Source organism: Chrysochloris asiatica, unplaced genomic scaffold, assembly GCF_000296735.1.
Source record: "Chrysochloris asiatica unplaced genomic scaffold, ChrAsi1.0 scaffold00003, whole genome shotgun sequence".
Taxonomy (NCBI): Eukaryota; Metazoa; Chordata; class Mammalia; order Afrosoricida; family Chrysochloridae; genus Chrysochloris; species Chrysochloris asiatica.
In genome coordinates, this window is record NW_006408521.1 from 34,776,925 (window position 1) to 34,784,810 (window position 7,886).

Here is a 7,886-nt window from a genome sequence, read left to right on the forward strand (position 1 = left end):
TAAATGACTTATTGCATTGGACAAATCTGCTATATAAGACTTCTTTAAAAGTGTTAAAGAGAAAAGATATTAGTCTGAGGACTAAGGTGTGCCTGACTGAAATCATCTCATTTTCACTCATCTCACATGTATGTGAAAGTTGGATAATGAAGAAGAAAGACTGTAGACAAATTGATACCTTTAAATTACGGTGTTATGATGTTGGTGGAGAATATTAAAAGTACAATGGACTGTTAGAAGAACAAACATATCTGTGTTGAAAAAAGAACAGTCAGAATGTTCCTTAGAAGCCGGAATTGTGAGACTTCGTCTCTCATACTTAAGAAATGTTATCAGGAAGGATTAGTGTCTGGAGAAGGACATCATGCTTGATAAAGTTGAGGATCAGCAAAAAAGAGGAAGATCCCCAAAGAGATGCATTAATGCTGTGGCCACAGCAATGGTCTTTAATGGATGTGAGGATGGTGCCGGACCAAGCAATGGTTTGTTCTGTTGTACATAGGGTCAGTATGCATTGGAGCTGACTCGATGGTACCTATGAGCAACAACATGGAACCACAAGCAATCATTTTGTAATAGTTCAATACTCTGTCTTAGGTTTGGTTTTGCTGGATTTCATTTTGTTCAACAGAATCCATTTCTTCATGAACCTTGCTTATGAGTTTTCAGAGAGAGATTCTTTCTACAAATCTAACCTGATGATTATGGTGAAAAAGAATTGTCCCCAAAATGTCAATCATACAGAGGGCGTATATACTCCTGTTTGCCTTTGCATACCCTCTCTGAGACTACCGGCTTTCTGAAACAGCACTGATCATTACTGTTGTTACTGATGTTGTGAGCTGGTACAGAAGCAATTTTTAAATGTTAATTCCGATGTTGGCTCATGAGCATTTTATCTTTTTCTTTCAAAGGCTATTGTATACTTCTAATTGAGCAGCCTTCTCAGGAGAATGAGTCCATCTGATTCCTTATTAGACTACAGTTTCAGAGACATCAAAAGGACAAATAAAAGACACAAGGCAACCCACGGCCCTGTTGTAGGCCTTTCCTTTATTATATTCATATTCCTGGGACTCCCCTCCAGACCTACTGAACCAGAAATTATGGAGGGAAGAACTCAGAAATCATTATTTTTAACAAGTATGCCAAGAGAATCCTGAAGTTACTGAGATCTGATCTTCTGCCCAAGGGGAAGTCAAAGGTCAGAAGTGTCGCCTTTGTTAGCATCTCTTTCTGCCCAGAGTCCTTACAGATTCTCCTCTGCCAAATACTCCAGGCTCAGTGTTTTGTAATATACTAGATTTTTTACTCTTGCAAGTTTTTCAAATTATTTTAATTTTAACCATTCCCTTAAGCAATAATTACAGGTAATTCTAAGTCTCATGAAAGCCACCCAAGTAAATTTATATAAATTTTAACCTAACCTACGATCACTTTTGATATTGGTGTCAATGTTTCCTGGCATCTTTCCTTTAGCCCTTACCCTCCAATTTCCATGTCTTTTGCTTATGTTCTTAGAAACCACAGTGTATTTACTGCTAAGATTCTGCAATGAGAGCATCTGTGTACTTGTTTATTTATAAAAGGTAAGCTCCTTCAAAGCAGCTTTTGTGTTGTTATTCATTTGTTTGCCTCCAGCTTCTTAACCAGTACTTGGAACACTGAAGTGCTCAGTAAATGTTGGTTGGAAACACACATGCATGCATGAATAAATGCATGAAAATATGAATCTTAAAAGAACATTGAATCAAGCAAGCCTGAAGATACAATTTTAGGACCTAGAGTTTCATTCCTACTTGACACTTAAGGACGCAGACAGAATTATCTGGGAAACAGTTCAGATCACTTGCGCTTAGGACCTTGAGGAAACGAAATTTAATAGTTACCTTGCCACAGCATCCTTTTTCCAGAAACAATTGAAAGGAGCAGCCAAACCTATTATTCTTTGCTCTGGTTCCAAGGTGACTAATGTCTTGTATGTTTTACCCACAGCATCAATTGACAGATACTTTTTCACTAAACAATTTACCTATTTGCCATGTAATATACAGACTGGAAAGTAAAATTAGCCAATTTGGAAACTATAAAGTAACGAAAGAAAAACCCAAGACACAGGAAAGAGAAATTCAGGATAACTACTCTTCCGCAGGCATCTTGTCCTCTTGGACATGGTGCCTTGTCAAATAAGACAGAGAAGAATTTACTCATTAAGGAGAAGCAAATATTTGACCACATACTTATTTACAGCCACAGTACAATTAACTTTACACAGTCCAGGCGTTTAAGGAAAACAATATATGTGCCACAGCATTACGGCTTGTTTGTTTGTTTGGTTGGTTGGTTAGTTTTCTTTGCATGATCTTAATTGTGTTGTGAAAGGAAGTTGACAAATGGAACTTCCTTAGCTCCTTTCCAAAGGGTGGCCTTAGAGTCAACGACTCAGCCACTAATGAACTCGGATCTAGTTGCTGTCCCCCATATCACTAAATAACAGTAAACTCTTCTTGGACTAGGTACAGAAAGAGAAAACAAAACAGGTTTCCAAGCACAGGTGTACCGAAAGTAACTGGAATGTAGATTGAATCATAGTGACTCCTTCAATAAATCCATAAATGAAGGATGTCTTAGAAGAATCAAGATGAAGAGTTGGTTTAAGCCAAGAACTGCCCCTCAGGAGCTCTGAATGTTCTGCTTTTAATCAATGGTACAAAAAGAAAGAAAGAAAGGTTTATCCAGAGAACAATTTAAATTTTTAAACACCTTCAACTTCCTCATAACTGACTCTGATTTTGCTAGAAGGTTAAGGTCAATAAATCAAGGATTAAAGGGATTGCCTTTTATCAGACATTCTAGTATAGAGGTCAAAAACACATTGCTAGAGATTGAATTGTGCCCACTTCCCTGCATAAAAAAATTAAAAATAAATCTTGCAAATTTTAGCCCCTGTATCTATGAAAGTCATATCATTTGGGAATAAGATTCTCTCTGTTGTGTTAATGAGAGGCTGTGTAGGATGTATTTTAAGCCAATCACTTTTGAGATAGAAAAGAGCAGATTGGGCACAGAAGAAAGCCACCCAAGAAGGAGAAACACTATCTGAAGACAACAGATATTCCTCTATGTTGTTGTTGTTGTTAAGTGCCATTGAGTCAGTTCTGACCCATAGTGACCGTGTATAGAGTTTCCTAGGAGCTGCTGGTGAGCTAGAACTGCCAACCTTGTGGATCAAACCAACTTTGCAGTCCAGTGCATTAATCCACAGCACCATTGTTGTTGTTAAGTGACGCCAAGTCAATTCCGACCCTTAGCAACCCTGTATAGGGTTTCCAAGGAGCAGCTAGTGAGCTTGAATTACCGACCTTGCTATTCAATGACTTTGCAGTCTGACACATTAGCCCACAGTGCCACACCAGGTGCTATCAAATTGATACCTACTCCTAATAATTCTATACAAAACAGAGTGAACAAAACTTTGCCTGGATATGCACCAGCCTTTCAACTGCTGCTATGTTTGAGCCCATAAATGAAGGACGTCATGTTTGGTAAAGCAAAGGGTCAGTAATAAAGAGGAAGACTGTCAGCAAAATGAATTGTCACAGTGGCTGAAACAATGAACTAAAAAACATTCCTATTATAGTTGTTGTTAACTATCATTGAGTTGATTCCAACTCATAGCAACCCTGTATAGGGTTTTCTAGGAGCGACTGGTGCATTTGAACTGCTCACTTTGTGGTTCAAATGGACCTTGCAGTCAAGTGCTTATCCTACAGTGCTGTAACACAACTCCCATTTTAGTAGCACTAAAAAACTAAGACACATGTATTCCTTATCTGGAATTTCCCCCTTAAACTGAAAAAGTCTTACCCAAGTATAGAATGGAATCACAGTTTACCATAGGAGACATCCTACAAACCTTGGAGAGTTTCCTGGAGGACCTTGGGAGCACCTAGAGACCCATTCTCTAAATTCCCTCTACCCTCATAACATGAAAATAGATTTTCTGCCCTGACTGAAAGTCACTGGAAGGTTAGGAAGCTATGGGGAAAGTGAAGCTTCACCGTTCATGTCAATTGCACCACGCAAAGTGCGGTTAGTCTTATCCCCAATGTCAATGTCCTGGCTAGGTGTGGCAGCCAAGTGACCTGCATTGCATCATTTATGATTCTAATGCTTGCTTCATCCTTCCATAGTAATTTCTTTATTTATCTATTCAATAGCTACAATGAAAGACAAAAAAAAGGACTTTCTCTACTAATAACAGTAATGATCATGATCGCTGTTTAAAAGGGCTCTCTAATTTCCAGAAATAATTTATGTATACATGAATATGCAAGCAAATAGGTCATTTTATGCAAATAGGAGCACAACATGCATTGTTTTCCACAGCTTGTCTTTAAACTTAGCCATTGATATTGAAGATTCCATCTTATTGACATATGATGCTATATTAGATTCATTTTAATGGCAGCATAGTTTAGATGTACCACAATACATGCAATTATTTCCTCATAACGGATGCCCAGCGCAGTGATCATGTAAGAATGGAATCAACCCACCTGTTTTGTGATTAGATAATTTAATATTCATAATAAGTCAAGAAGACATGTATTGTCAGTGATTCCATTTTATAGATGAAGAAGCAGAATCCTAAGAGAGGTAGGTAATTTGTCCCAGATCCCAGAACTAGAATTGTTGTTGTTATGTGCCATGGAGTCAGATCCGACCCATAGCGACCCTGAGCAGGGTTTCCGAGGCTGTAAATCTTTACGGGAGCAGAAAGCCTCATCTTTCTCCTGCGTAACAGCTGGTAGTTTTGAACGGCTGACCTTGAGGTTCACAGCCCAATTCGTAACCACTATGCTACCAGAGCTCCTTATAACTAGAATAGAAGCTGTGAATTTAATCCTTAAGCCTGACAATCTTTTCTTTTTTCTATTTTGTTCTGTTTACTTTGTCTATATCTCTTCTCTCTTTCCATCACTCTTTTTAACTCCCCTATCTCCACCTTCCTACACACAAACACACACACTCATAGTTCTTTTATCTTCTGCTGACTAGGTAGTGTGTTGGCAGAACCTAATCACAGTAAGACCAGATTGAAGGCTCACATGACCTTACCAAGAGCTCCATCCTCTCAAATGTCCTATCTCTGAGCTAAAGTGCACTCATCCTTTCAGAATCACCTTTGGTACTACCACTTTCATAATGTGCTTGCAAGGCATCCCTAATAAAGTGAAGGCTCTCCTTGTAGTTGGCTGTAACCCTTCTCACAGTGTTACATACTCCAATATCTGATAGTGCCTCTGTCTTTTACTCACCTATGAGCATCCTAAGGACAGGTATTATGTCTTCATTACCGGATTCCAGGTGTTCTGAACTGTGCATAAAGTCAGTGCTAAATAAATGTCACAAGACTAGACTGAACATAAGCTGCTATTGACTCATGTTCAGCAATTCTGAACATACAGGAATAAATTTACCTTCAAAAGAGTAAAATATATATATAACTAATAGTCTAATCAAGAGAAACAAGAGACGATTTGATGCCACCTTTAAATTTATGCAAGGAAAATTTGACAAAAGGAAAAAAAAAAGGAAGGATGCTTTATGCCAGTTAATCTCATACTTTTATGTGTATCAAATTTAGGATCCTCAGCGAGTACATCTGGGAATAAACCAAGAAGTCTCCCATTTTAATAAGCATCTCATGAGAACTAAAATCTGAGGATCATCACTAGAGGTCGTGCAGTAGAATCGGGAACGAGGGAACTCTCAACTTCTAGCTATGTTTTCTCCTTTTCAAGGTGTACAATGATCATTAAAATGAGCAGGTCCATTTTAGACTGAGTAGTCTGTCTATGTGACTGCCTCCCTATAATTCATCTGCACTTTTCTATGTGTTGTTGTTGTTGTTGTTGTTAAGTACCATTGAGTCAGTTCCAGTCCATAGTGGTCTTGTATATGGTTTCCAAAGAGCAGTTGGTGAACTTGAACCACTAACCTTGTGGTTCAAACCGACTTTGTAGTCCAGTGTATCAACCCACAACACCAGCCTGGTTCAATAATTTCTCCTACTTCTGATACAATACTCATGGTGTGGCTCTGTAAGATCAGCATTGGACTGTGAACTAAAACATCAGCAGATCAAGTCCATCAGCTGCCCCTCGGAAACCCTATAAAGGGTCACTATGATTTGGAACCGACTTGATGGCACATAACAACAACAACCTAAAAGCCTGAGTTTAATTTCCTAACTGCATATCAGGTTTTGATTAAGAAAATCATACAAATCACTTTATAAAATCTTTTTTGAAACAAAGACAGTGTTTGTGAAAAATCAGGGAATTAATGCCAACTGATATTTTAGCACTTCTAAAAAGGTGCATAAAGCTTTCTTTCTTGAAGATGACTGGAGAAAGGATTTTTAAAATGTAAATTTGTTCTAACTCAACAGAAAAGAACCAGAAGAACAAATATGGAGCACTTGTTCAAATAACATCATCTCAAAAAAAGAATCCTGACCTTGTGTTGGCCAACACAGCCCAAGTTGCATTGTTGCAAATGTTCTACAAATTCTCCCTCTAAATAATGCTACAATAATCAAATCTATAACCTGGATGAAAAATAGTGCAATAAAGTGAAAATGCTGTGAGGAATCTTGGAATTCAAGAAGGCCACCCTGTCTCACGTGGCTTACTAGTTTTATCACATCTAGTACTAACTTTAGGTAAGTGATATTGTCTGAGAGGAATTTTGTATTCAGAGAATTTAAAAAGCTAAAACAAGCTCTTTGACTGTATGTTTAAAGTAAAATGAATAATCTTTCAGGAACTGAAAGGGTATTTAGAAATAAATATAACCCCGATGAAAGATTACAACTTATCAAATAAATATGTTGGCTCTCTACTCAAATACTTCACAACTATTTCAAGAACTTTTGGCAAACTATACCTCAGCAAGCTGGCTCTTCTCACTCTCAGAGTGGTGTATTTCTCTCTTTATATAGAACACTAGAGAGCTCTTCACAACAGATTTACAAACTCCTATCCACTTAAATTTTGAACTATCATCAAGATTGCTAAAACTTACACCCTGATTTGAGCAGTTCTAAGCCTGGAGACCTGGTATGGCACTGTAGGTTAATGCGTTAGACTACAAAGCCATTCAAACTGCAAGGTCAGCAGTTTATGCCCACCAGCTGCTCCTTGGAAACCCTATACAGTGTCCCTATGGGTCAGAGTCCACTCCACGGCACTTAACAACAACACCAAGCCTGGAAAAGTCAAAGTAGAATATTACTGAAAAGGAGTAAGACCCTCAATGAGATGGATTGATAAAGTTGTTGCAAAAATAGGTTCCACTATAGCAACAATTGTGAGGATGAGACAGTGTTTTATTCTGTTATACACAGAGTCACCTTCATTGTTGTTGTTGTTGTTAAGTGCCAATCTAGTTGGTTCCAACAGATGGTGACCCTGTATAGGGTTTCCAGGGAGTGGTTAGTAAATTTGAACCACTGATCTTGTGGTTCAGACTGATAGAGCCAACTGACCACAACTAAAAGAAAATGGATATTACCTATGAGAAATAAAAATTAGAGACATAAACAATGAGCTATCTGTCTGAGTATAGACAAAGGACAAAAAAAATAAAGATTTCTTAGTAATAAATTAAATTAACAGAGGGTTTTTGATATTTTATCATTATTTAATCAAGTAAATATAATTTAATCGGGTAAATATAATGTTGCAAATTAGAGATGTAGAAACTTTAGGGGACAGTGAATTTATGTTAATGGAGGAGGGACAACTTTAAAAAGGAGGTTGAGAATGGCTGCACAGATCAACAATGTGTTCCATGTCACAAAAGGGTGCAGAGAGAAA